This window comes from Struthio camelus, chromosome 19 (genome assembly GCF_040807025.1).
Source record: "Struthio camelus isolate bStrCam1 chromosome 19, bStrCam1.hap1, whole genome shotgun sequence".
NCBI classification, from domain to species: Eukaryota; Metazoa; Chordata; class Aves; order Struthioniformes; family Struthionidae; genus Struthio; species Struthio camelus.
The window spans coordinates 14178127-14190529 of record NC_090960.1 but is presented as its reverse complement, the minus strand read 5'-3'; the positions used below and the strand labels follow the sequence as shown (position 1 = coordinate 14190529).

General features: G+C 50.1%; 1 protein-coding gene across 5 annotated transcripts in view; it reads right to left on the bottom strand.

The window, feature by feature from the left end:
* Window positions 1–11116, bottom strand: part of MYOCD (myocardin) — a 291222-nt gene extending 280106 nt beyond the window's left edge. For 3 of the 5 annotated variants that reach the window (XM_068913808.1, XM_009680324.2, XM_068913812.1), the window contains exon 1: window positions 10623–11100. The gene's annotated coding sequence lies outside the window, so the exon portion shown is untranslated. Of the gene's footprint in view, window positions 1–10622 lie in introns of all 5 variants that reach the window. The other 2 variants (XM_009680326.2, XM_068913810.1) reach the window with 2 other exon arrangements.
* Window positions 11117–12403: the final 1287 nt, after the last annotated feature.

Sequence of the window (12403 nt, the reverse complement as noted above, 5' to 3'; positions counted from 1 at the left end):
CAAAACCAGGGCTCTTCTGCAAAAAGCTGCTGACTCCCGCTCTGGGCTTAGACATCCCTTATCTCTTTCTCTAGGCTTGCTGTGCGCTGTGGGTTAAATGCTATGAGCACCAGCCCTCAGTACATTTTTTACGTCCTGATTTTAATAATAATTGCTCTCATTTTAGTAATGGCAGCACTGCACTTGCAACGGCAGGGCTCCTTCTGCACCAGGAACTGAACTAAATGCACCTTCCCTCCAAGAAAACAATCTGTAGTGGTCCTAAATGTGAACCCTGCCTAACCCAAATTAAGACACTTGGGAGGTGCTTCAGACAGAACATAGCAGTCACCAGATACATCTTCAGGCAGCAACCATGGGCAACTGCTGCCTCTCAGCTGTCTGCCTCTGATTTCCTCTCTGCTATTGCAGACTCTGCTCCTATGCAGAGAGAAGAGCAGAAGCAGAAACACCTCCCAAGTGTCTTAATTTGGGTTAGGCAGTCACCAGATACATCTTCAGGCAGCAACCATGGGCAACTGCTGCCTCTCAGCTGTCTGCCTCTGCTCTTCTCTCTGCATAGGAGCAGACTCTGCAATAGCAGAGAGGAAATCAGAGGAATGAAGCGCTGTGCAGCCCCTTGAAAATACAGATGCTGAGAGATGAGGAATGGGAAGAACAATCAGGAAAGAGATGATTGTATATTTGAGATATCTTGTGGTTTCAGAAAAGGAGTAAGGAAAATACTTGCACAGAAGAGAGCAAGAGAGTCCATGAGTAGGAAGTGAGGCCATATCCGGAGCTGAAAAGCAGACAGATGAGAGGCAGAGGCAGTGTCTTGGCTGAGGGGCATCTATCTATCTCTGTCAGATAGATGTGTGGAAGGAGGAATAAGGCTGGCAGTGTCTGTACGGATACATATTATTGGCACAGTCTGCATCCTGCTAATTCTAACTGAGCTGAGGAGTGGCTTTATAAACCCTTCTGAAAGCCTGTGTGTCTGCCTTTCCTTATCACACACCCCTGAAGATGAAATGTAACCACAGGACAGAGCTCTGGGAAGATGCGAATGGCACCGCTCACTAATTTTATCCTACCTCTACGACGTAGTAGGAATGAAGTCCCATTGCACTGGGTGCCATGCAGACAGGAGACAATCCCTGCTGGGAGGGCTGTGTAATTGCTGCATTGATCAGGGTAAAGGAATTATGCACCTACTTCACTTTTCATTTGACTGCACTACTAATCAGAGGAAGAAACTGTTTTGCTTCACAAAAGCACCATAATGGGATGGAGAAGTATGCAGTCCCAGGAATCTTGGCTGTTCTGAAGACTTTTACCAAAGGAGCCTAGTGGGACATAGGCCTGAACCCACCTTACTCAAAATCCTGAGAAATAGAGAGAGACAGTGGAACAGTGGAGCAGGGATGAAACAAGCACAAATAATTTGTCAAGCTCAAATACCATTCCAGGACCATTTCTGTCATTTGAACTCCATTTAGCAGTGAGGTTTGAGAGAGCAGCAGGCCTGGCTGTGCAGGCAGGCAGTCCAGCATTCAAAGAGCTATTTGCAACCACTTCTGCCCTTTACTGGGCCAGCCACACAAACACAACACAAGCGGGAAGCCCCATGCGGTGCAAGGACACATGGGCTCGTGCAGCAGAGAAAACACAGTCTCAGGGGAGGGAGCAGTTTGTCAGTTTTGAAACCAGGGACTCCGTACGGCATGCCAGGATGACTCTTTGGGGTAGTGATGACAGTCGCTAGTGGAGATGCCTACGTGCTATTTGTTGAGAAGAAATAAGACACTGTGAGTTTTCCAGGGACAGAACACAGCAGGATCCTTTGAGCTGGAGCTCACAGCTATGTGAGGCTGTTTCACAGCATTTGCCACATCTCTCGGGAGATATTATTCATCGCCCCACTTCAGAAAGGAGTCAAGTCTCTTCTTCTAACATTGGGAGGGAAAAGACTTTCCCAGGAACATTTCCTGAGCTGAGAGCAAATCCCACATGGCACTGCAATCCTCCATCAACTACAAATGGATGTTACTGTTACTCGCACTGCAAAATGAGCTGTTGGGCTCAGGCAATACGTGCTGTTGCTGGTAGCTAAACAAACTCCATATGCCCTGTCCAGCAGCTGGCTGGCCGATGTCAAAGCCTGTGAAATGACCTGCTCTGACAGGCCTTTTTCCAGCGATCCATTTTGATTTATTGCATTAGCCCGCAGTGCAGATAGGGAACATCAGGCACAGACATGCACTGGATCTGGATCCACGCCCTATTGGTCCATGTGCTCTCTTCATCTTTCATCTCAAAGTCCCTCTGCATTTCAGAAAGTTCTTCTAGGAAAGTCTTGAAACTTGCTGTGCTTTCACTTCTAATCTGCCTCCTATGGGGAGATGTTCAGCCCGATTTCCTGACCTTTTGCCCTACCTTAGCAGCAATTTAGCTCTTATAAATGCAGGAAAGGTGCAAAACTCAGTTTGGGAGTAACATGCTATGGGAATGGAGGCAGGCTTTTGCTCATTAACTCATTGTAAGAGCAGAAGTGCTCCTCTGATAAGAGTTTGCCAGATTGCCATCCTGAAGTCACTTCTTTCCCTTCCCTGCCACTGATCACAGCAATGTGTGGGATGGATTGGCCTTAGGAGGCCTGAGAAATGACAGAAGAGTAAAATTGACTCTTCAGTTAATGGGATGGGAAGACTGTAAGGAGAGTAGGCAGCCCTGGGCTCTCACTGAGGATTGGACTGGCCACAGAAGCTTGTGTTAGCTGCTGTGCTTGGGTGACAGCTCTGAGGACAGCGCTGGGACAGCTTTCCTGCAGAACAGCCTTCTGTGCAGCATGGGCATGCTGCTAGGGAAGAGAGAGGGACAATTGAACCAGAGTGAACTGGAGGTGCTGCTGGAGGTGTTTTGCAGGTACCACGTTTCCCTAACCTCCCCTGCACCAGAGCAGATCCATACCAACTCTTCTCCAGATAACCCTTTACACTCAGTCCACGTGAGACTGGGACAATGCTGGGCAATGGCACAGAGGAAACAGGATGGTCCTGAGCTTATACTGATGCCAACAGAGAAAGCAGCAATAGCTCTAGCACAAGCTCTGACATGATGAGAGGAACATTGCAAGATCCCAGAAGTCCAACCTAGACAGCTATCTAGTGAGCTCACAGGTGTATGTGAAGCCCCCAGCTGTTTGTTGAGTGTGAAGAGTATCAGCCTGGTGGCAGGCTGAACACCATCCATGCTGATAACATGCAGACAGACTTGGGCAGACTTCCCCATTAGAAGTCAGAGCCTGTGTTTGAGTTGGATGATGCTCACAGAGCTGCAGAGTGCAAACCCAAGATCCCCTCTCCTCCTGAGCTGAAGAACCTCCCTGGGCACTATGCTCAGAATGCTAGTAGACACTGGCGAGAGTCCAAATGTAGAGCTGTCATGAGTCCCACACCTGACTGGTGAAACCCAAACAGGGGGTTTCTGAGGCTGGGACCGCTCCATGGGGCAGTCTCCTGCTACTTGCACTGTACCATGTTAGATTAGATCCAGAGAACAGCAGGAGCCAGTGTGGGTTGGGGTGTCAGAGCCCTATGCTGGGCTGTAGGGGAAACTGGGGAGCCTGCAGAGGCAGCGGTCATAGCATCACCTTGGGGCTGCAGACAAGACAGGTCACGCCTATGACGAGAAAAAGAAGGTGTCTATAAAGGTGTCAGTAGATACTTCCATGGATGGTGAAACACTTCTTCCACGTGCAGCACCCCAGGCTGTCAAGGAATGACTGAGGGAAGTACCAGACAACATCTGCCAGCTAGAGTTCAGCAGATACAGAACCATTTTAAACCTCCCACTGACAACCTCAGCCCTGACACAGTGTCGGTGGGCTTGACACAGAGCAGGATGGGGATACCTGCCCTACCAGGACTCTTTTGCAAGCTTGGAAGCCGCCCCATCCCCTGAATGGGGAAGAAGAGAAGCCAGCAGGCAATGCAGTTTCCACTTCCAAATCACTGCTGTGCTCCTCCTCTCAGTGCCTGCCTTGGGGACATGCTGCCTGTCCAAGGGGCCAAGGGTAGGTGTGAGCCTCTGCTGGCTCCAGTCTAGGAGGCATGGAGGGTAGTGCCTGCCCATTGCCAGGGCAGAATTGTCCCCATGATGGTGGTGGTGATGCTCAATGCAGTAGCAGCAGCCCAGAGATCTGTGCAGGATTCTCTCACTCCAGCTTCACTCTGCTCTGGGTGAGGTGTACAGGAGGGAGCCCTGGCCCTTCCTTCCCTGACCTTCTGCAGAGGCTGGGATGAGGAATCTCATGACCTCTCTGACATCAAAGGCACACACTAAAACCAGATCCTGGACAAAGGGTCTCTGCCTGTCCTCCCCTCCATGGTGCAGTAGGCTGGGCTAGTCTCTGGCTAGCCTGAGCGATGTGTGGGAAAATCTGCTCATTTTAGCCTAGATTTTATTTTAGCTCATCAAACTCCTACCCAGCTCTGCGAATGCATCTACTGGTCCCTCTTCATGTGCCTACGGGCTCACTGAAGATGCCCCAGAGGTAAACACTAGGAATCACACTGCACAGTGTGTTGGTAGATAAGCATTTTTCTAGCAAAAAATCAGCAGTTTGGGAGGTTGCCTGCTCTCCATTAGGCAGAACTCTGTCTGTAGAGGAGACAACCTCACCCACAGCACACTGGACATTCAGGATCCAGAGACTGACTGCCAGCCCTGCAGGAGATGCAGTAAACCCTGTTCCCTCAAAGAGAGGGAACAACTCCACTACTGACTGCAGGATGCTCATGGCTGTCACACCCTCAGGATGAGGTTAGAAGTCAGGAAGTTCCTGGGGCACAGCTGATAAGCCTTGAATGTCTGTTCCAGCAATGACCATGCAAGCAGCTTGCATTTTTGGTTTGAGATTGGGACATAAATCATCATGAGTCAGAGAATGCATTTAAAGTAGATGTTCTTTCCGTGCCCTGGTGTCTTCCCCAGGAGGACAATGGAGACAGCACCAAGAAGGCAGCTCCTGTATGTCTGGGACACGTGGCAGGATGGACGTAGGCAGGTCCCAGGTGAAGGGGCCAGAGAAGCATGATGGCTACTGCACTGGGTATTCTGGCTTCAGGATCATGTGCCAAGCACCAGTGGTTGGATACAGAAACAATCCTGACAGCAGATCTTTGTGTGCTCCATGAATCCAAGGGGAAGAGCATGCTGACCAGGAAGCCATGTGTACCACACACAGAACAGAGCCTGGAATATCCAGACAGCATGACCCCACCTCAGGTTCTCAGAAATTACCTTATAGCTTTAATTAAATCATCAGCATCTCATGAGCAGCACCAGCTCATGAGATATGAGATAAGAGATAACAAACAGCAGGTCATTGTGAGATCACCTGCATAACCCCTAGTCATGAGATCCCACCTTGGGGCCAGGCAGACACCAACAGGTAGCTAGAAGGTCCCAAAGGAGTATTCTCCAATGGTTGGATCAATCTCCTGCATGTAGTGCCCCAGCTCTGCCACTCCCCTTGTAAGTCAGAGCCATCCATCTCCTGGCAGTTAATGGAAGGTAGATGCCGAAGCATAAAGCAGGCAGGGTCTGCAATGCCAGATTGTTCCCCAACCCACGTATCAGTGCCTGGGTATGGTCACAAGGTCTTTCCTTGCACTGTTGTCACCTAGAGTAAAAACAAGATTGATGCTGGTTAAGAAGGAAGGTCTAGTGCAGAGGTTCCCTCTCCCTGCCTGTCCCATGAAACTTATTCTCCTGGCTGCAATGTCCCCACTCCCAGGCAAAGGTCAGACAAAGTTACTCACCTAGGTAATGAGTGGTAGAGCTCGAAACAACTGAGTCAAGTGAATGAAAGGTGGGCTGTGACAGAGAAGCAGCTCAACCTCCAGAGTGCAAGGCTGTTAGCAGGCACTTGGGTCACAATGACCTGAGAGAGGTGTCTAGGATCATGTTCCTGAACATCGGTGCCAGCATTGCACCTTTGAGGTTCATCAGCCATTTGAGCAACCTCAAAATGGAGGAGCTTGTACAGTAGACACAAAGCATACAGGAAGTCTCAGGCTCTGCAGACTTGGCAGGTAAATCTGCCCTCCTGGGATCACCTCAGTCAAAGAGGTTTTGAATTTGTCTCCTGTCTCCCTCCATAAAGGTCCAGTCAGGCAGCCAGAAAAGCTGGTTGTTCAGTACACAGCTTCATTGGGGGCAAGGGCTTGTGCTGTATTTGTGAACCATCTGCCAGCACAACTGTGCTGTATGGGCCAACAGGAGAGGGAAGCTTTGTGCCTGCACCATGAACGAGATCCCCAGCTGGACACTGTGGGACAACACATGCAGTGTCAGGAAGCAGGGAGCCATCTGCAAACTGCCCATTGTCAGCCAGCACCCACATGTGCCTGACAGACAGCTTGTGCTCATGGACACACACGATCAGCTTGCCTGGAGCTCAAAAGCACATGGGGAGGAGACTTGCAATCCAGTCACAAACACATCACATCTGCAGAGCAACATCCCCATAGTTCCCTGCTCTGCATGTCAGGGGGCTCTGTCCTCTTTTTGCATCTCTGGTCCAAGGTAGTCCTAATTCATGGCTGGTGCTCCTGGGCTTGAGGCCCTGGGGAAATTCAGCCACATCACAGCTAGACTCAGCAATGAACTTCTTGCTCCCTCACTCCCAACCCAAAAGAGCTGACCTGTGGCCTGCCAGTGTGACACATGGCCCTCAGTCTTTTCCAATAGCCCTTCAGATATGTCCTGGTAGTGTTGAGTCCACTCTTGGTCATATTATAAGGTGTTCTGACTGGTGGAGAGACTTCTGAGTGCCTCCATCATGGCCTGCAAGGCCTCACCCACAGCTAATGTATTCACCCAAATGCAAGGGTTGGATCTCTTCGCCTTCTAATATCCAGTACATTAACTTAGTTCCTCTCCAATAACAGGCAAGAAGACTAAGACATAAAGCAGATACGTTCCATGAATACTGCAGCAGCAAAAAATGCATGAATCCATTTCAAGCAATATCTTGTTCCCAAAAGACACACTTGTTCACCTAGGACAGGCAGCCCACCTTCGGGACCTCAGCCTTTTGAGCAGGACACAGGTCCTCCACACCTTGCAGAACCAACCATTTCATGCCCAGGGTGGTGAAGGGGCTGGGTTAACCACCAGGCAAGGGAGGCTTTGCTTCAGCCACAGCAGGTGGAAAAGCCACGTAGTGCCCTCTCCTGCCCTACTTCCCTGATTGCATCTCTCCCCTATCAGCAGTTTCAGCTGATCATTGGCATTAAACTCAGCTCCACTGGCCTTTTTTTTAGCCCACAGAAGCCAACCCTTGCCAAGTGACCCACAGCAGTGCTCCTTTCCAGAACCATTCCTGCCTTTACCCCTCAGGAGCATCAAGAGCACTTCTGAACTCTTTCCATAGGGGGACCACTCCTGCCACAACACATACGTTCCTCTCTTGTCCATCTCTAAGCTTCTCCTGAAACTTTTCTACCATGGGAGCCTGCATTGTAATGGAGTTTAACATGGACACATGCAAAATCAAGGGAACTCAGAGAAGAGACAAGATCACAGGAAGGGGGCAAAGTGAAAACCAATTGAATAGGAGTTCCTGAGGTGGCATTATAGCTTGGAAAGCAAATATAGCACAGAGAAAGACATCCAGAATTAGGCACATCGTTACTGGTCATTGTGTCTACACAACAGGATGGATGCTGGAAAGCTGGAACAGGTTCAGAAAAGAGCTACAAGAATGATTTGCAGACTGGAAAATTATTGTACAGTGGGAGATATAAGAAATTCAATCTCTTTTACTTATGCTAGACAAAGCAAACTGAGACGTGGTCCCACTCAACAAATACCTGGCGGACAGCTCTCCAGTCTAAAGCAAAATGAGGTACAGTTGAGCCTGGACACTTATAAATCAGAAAGCAAGGTGCATATTGCAAGTAGAGCAGCTGCCTACTCAGCATAACCAGCTTCAGTGTGGAAAGAAGGATTTTCTCAGTTGGAGTCTCCCAGATCTGCTCTGCTCACCAACTGCAAAGCCCAGGCAAGGCAGCGCAGGAGGAAGTTTGCTGTTTTACCTGAAGAGCAGGCTGACCAGCACGGCCCCCTGTGGGCATAACGGATGGGATCACTTGGCCAGGCAGCTTCCAAAGCTGCTGCCTTTGCCGCGATTTATCATTAACTGTGCACATCCCCCTCTGCCGGCATCCCTGCCCTTCTACCCTGGCCTCCTGCTTTCCTGACTGACCTATTGCCTGGGCACAGTTACCAATGGTGCAGCATGGCAGCTAGAGGGAAGGCACTGGGGACAGGGTGGAAGCGGTGGGGAGGCAGAGATTTTAGCTGGAGATGGGGGCGAGCATGGGAGGGCCCATCATATTCCTTTCTGTGGAGCCTGTGCCAGCCCAGTGAGGTCTCTGCTAGTTTCCTCTTGGCTGTCAGACTGTGAGCACTTTGAAGCAGGCCGTGCCAGGCTTTTATTGCACACACACTGCTTGCACAGTGGGACCAGGCCGGCTTGGCTGGCCTCCAGGCCTGACTGCCACAAAGAGGGAAATACAGGAATTGGAGTGAGACCACAGCGACCACCAAACAGCTGCCACTAGCAGCGTTCGGGCACTCTCCCCCAGCCAGGCACGAGCAGGCAGCGACGCCCTGCCTCACCACTGTCATGGCACTTAGCCGCCTACCCGCTGAGCCTGACTGCACTGGCCCACGTGAAAGCAGCAGGCTTGGCAGCGTGCGGGCCCTCACCGAAGGGAGCTGAGCAATCCAGCCGGGAGGGTGAGAAAAGGAGGAAGAGGAGGAGGCGGCTCTTCCGTAGCCAGGCTTTGCCCTCCTTGAATGCCTCCAGGGAGCGGGCAGCCACGAGCCTGAGGATGCTGTTGCACAGCAGAGAGCAAAGCCCCACTCGCAGAACAGTGTGAAGTTTTTTTGCTAGTTACGTTTTATGAAAAGTTGTTGGCAAAAATGTGAATTTTTTTTGGCTGCATTTTGCATGAATCTGGCAAAAATGTAACGTTAGTGTCTCCCCTTGAGAGAACTTTATTGAGTGGAACAAAGTCAGATATTTTTAGCTACCCATTGTTAGCTGAAGAACAAAGCCATAACTAAGATATTTTGTCTCTTACACTGAAACGGGACTATCAGACAAATCCATGTACAGTCATATGTGGCTGCCCATTCAGATGAAGCACGAGAAGGAAACTATTTTTAGCCTGCATACACCACAGAGCAACCACATTACCCTTTCTCTGCAAACTGGACCACCAAAACACATGGACAGAGCAGCAGGAGAGATAGGGATGTGTGGTCCTTAGATCCAAAAGCTTTTGCTTGTCTCTCAGGTCACCTGACAAGTGACATTTACAGAAGAAACCACCTTGTTCAGTCCTAAAAAAGAACTTTCATTTTCCTGCCTTTTTTTTTTTTTTTTTTTTTTCCACTCAGAGCTGAAACGATGCATGTTTTATCAAAAGGCAGTGGGGAAAGCTGACCAGCTCCTGGATGGATTTTAGGAAAGCAGCAGTTATAGCACACAGTACCAAAACCCAAAGCTACACCTCTTTTCCCAGACGCATGTAAGTGCCCTGAAGACCACGCTGATGATCAGAGAGAGGAAGCGCACAGGGCTGGGTCGTGCAATCTGCGGGGAAAGGAGAGAATCAGCAAAGCCCTGTCCTGGCAATGCACTCGCAGTCCTATTCCCTCTCCCTGCACAGTTTCACTGTCCTGGAAATGTAACTGTTTCACTGCTGCCAAGGCGGGGCTTTTGAAGGCATTAACCCTGAAACTCCAGCAACCACAGCACAAGGAAGACAAAGCCTTCTTTGAGAGCTTTAGTGCTCAACAAATGAGATCAGTAGTTTATGTCAGGCAACATTTTGCAATGCATTTATTTAAAAGAAACAAAGTGGTCCGTAAATGCCCTGGATTTCTGAGCGTGAGCGATGCTGGGAGCTTTTCTAAACAGTTTCAGTGGGATGCTTTGGTGAGTCATGGAGAAATTGCATTAAACAGCTGAGTGTTCTGCGTAATCAGAATGACCCTCCACAGTTAACAGAGCTGTGGCACTATCCTCCTATCAATCCAGGAATAAAAGGGACAAAAGCAGGGTGCCATCACACAGACTGACCCACAGGGAGGGATAATGTCTAGAGCAGGGTGAGGTCGCAGGATTAGAATAACCTTCAGAGCAGCCTTTAAATGGCTGTACCAAAGCAAGAGCCTGGCCTTTGGGAAGACCTCACTTGGCCCTACACCATCATCTTTCCTTTGCAAAGCCAGCTACTGAATCCTTCCACATTTCTCTGCCTGGAACTCCAGGCGGGCCAGCTCCTGACTCGCAAAATGCACCTTGTACTCTGTCCCAAACAAGCAGGACGATCCATGTAGGTCCGCGCGTAGTCCAAGACTTGCCAGGTGCCCTGGTCACCAAGGCCCCTGCCAATAACCCAAAAGAAGTAGCAGGTAACAATAATGCCTAACTGCGCTCCATCTCCCTAGAGAACCGGATGCCACCTATATAAGTGCCATGTGTCTATATAGCTAAACACGCATGTGAGAAAGCAGTTACAAGAACAGAAAGATGTTAAGTACGAAATGTAAATTACCTGTGAACTTTTCAGCTGAGCTAGAGTTTCCTGGAGGAGATGCTGCTTTTGTGACTCCTTGCTTTCTCCGAGGATTAGGGCTGCTTTTATCAGGGAGCAGTGATTGTTTTTATAAACTTGAAGCACAGTAAGAACTGGTTTAAAATAGAGTGAAAGGAGCTGGTGCGGATGGAATTAGACAAACTCTGAGAGCTGCTTTTCCAAAAATAAATTAACTTCTTGCAGCCCGCAGTGCAGAGGAAAGAAGGCCAGGGGCTTGTCAGGCATGCGTTCTTGGCTGCGGTGGGCTGTGGCAGGGGGCTGGTTGGGAGTCTTTCACCTTGCCGAGCTATGGCCCAAGGTGAGGGGCAGGGAGAGCATCCAAATGCGCGAGGAGTGAGCAGAGCCTAGGCGCTGGTGAGGGTGGTCTCCCACCTCGCAGCCCTGCCGGCAGTGCAAGGCTGTGGTCCTCCGTCAACACACAGCCCTGGGGCTCCCCTGCATGAAGTGCTCCCCCCACCCAGTGCGCAGCAAACCAGGCAGCCCCGAGCTGCAGCCCAGGACCACAGGCTTCACTCCCTGACTCTGCAAGAGTTAAGGAAGAGGAGGAGCCTCCTCTGCCAGGGCTCAGATAACAGCAGTAGCTGCAGCCTTCCTTTCAGATGCGTGCGTCCCTCCAGAGCAGACTTTCTGCTCTGCCTTGTGCTGCCTCCTCCTTCACCTGCCTTTTAATCCTTGATTTAATATCCCAAGTGGTCTCTCTCTCCGCCTCGAAGTAGGAAAGCTCCAGAGGTCACCATTCACCTTTTTTGAAAGAGCAACCTGAGCTCACTGGTGAAACGCAAAAGTCTCTGGGGTTGTGTGGGACACTTTTAGAGACAGCTCCCTGTTCTCATCTGCTGCAAACTTGCCCGTTTTCTCCCGTGAAATTCCCATAGCTATTCCCAGAGAGTTTGGCTTCAGTTATGTGCAATGCAGAGCCTGAGACCCCCACATCTTTGCAAACTGCTTTAAAGCAGACTGCGACAGAGCACAGACTCGAATGTGGTGCCTTGGTTTTGCTGTGTTTTTCCCTCTTCCTGCAAGAACGACAACCTTCCCTCTCTTAGCAGCCCATTAAGTACGTTAGTATTCATATGTGGAAGCAGGTGCAGTTGGAAAAGCCTTACCCCACATAGTAAGGAGCTGGGTAGGGAATCCAACTAGCAGGTAACAAGTTGTGTGTCAGTGCCTGCCTGACTTGGACGTGCTTTATGTCCCAGTCCTCGGTGCATTCCCATTTGCCTAGCAAGGCCAGCCTGGCTGACCAGAGAAACTAGTCCCCTTTTCACGGTGAACTGCCCAGGTTCTGATGCGCTGGGATTTGCTGCTGGAAAATCTTCAGCTCTTGTCCTAAGTCACAGTACCTGGCCTGGCTGGGGCACCTAGTGCTCTATCCGCTTGGAAAACAAAGCAATAGGGAGGTTTATGACTGAAGCCTGGCATTTCGGGAGTAGGGTGTTTGGGCTCTTGAGAAAGAGGTAAAGTCAGAGCAGTGAGCTCTCTGCTTGGAGGCTGATAACCAAGCAGGCATGCCGCATATTCAGTGTAAAACCCTGGGCACAGATGCATGATAGACAGAGGCATGACTGTGCACCAAGAACTCTCTTGACAAGAGGGGTCCTGTGCCCTGAACAGGCCAAGGTAAGTCCCTCTTTTCCTTTTTTTGGGATATATCTGTCGTTGCCCTGGGCCAGTGTGAGACACCACAGCCCCATGTCCATACAGACCCTCACGCTCAGAAGCACCCAACTATGGTCAAG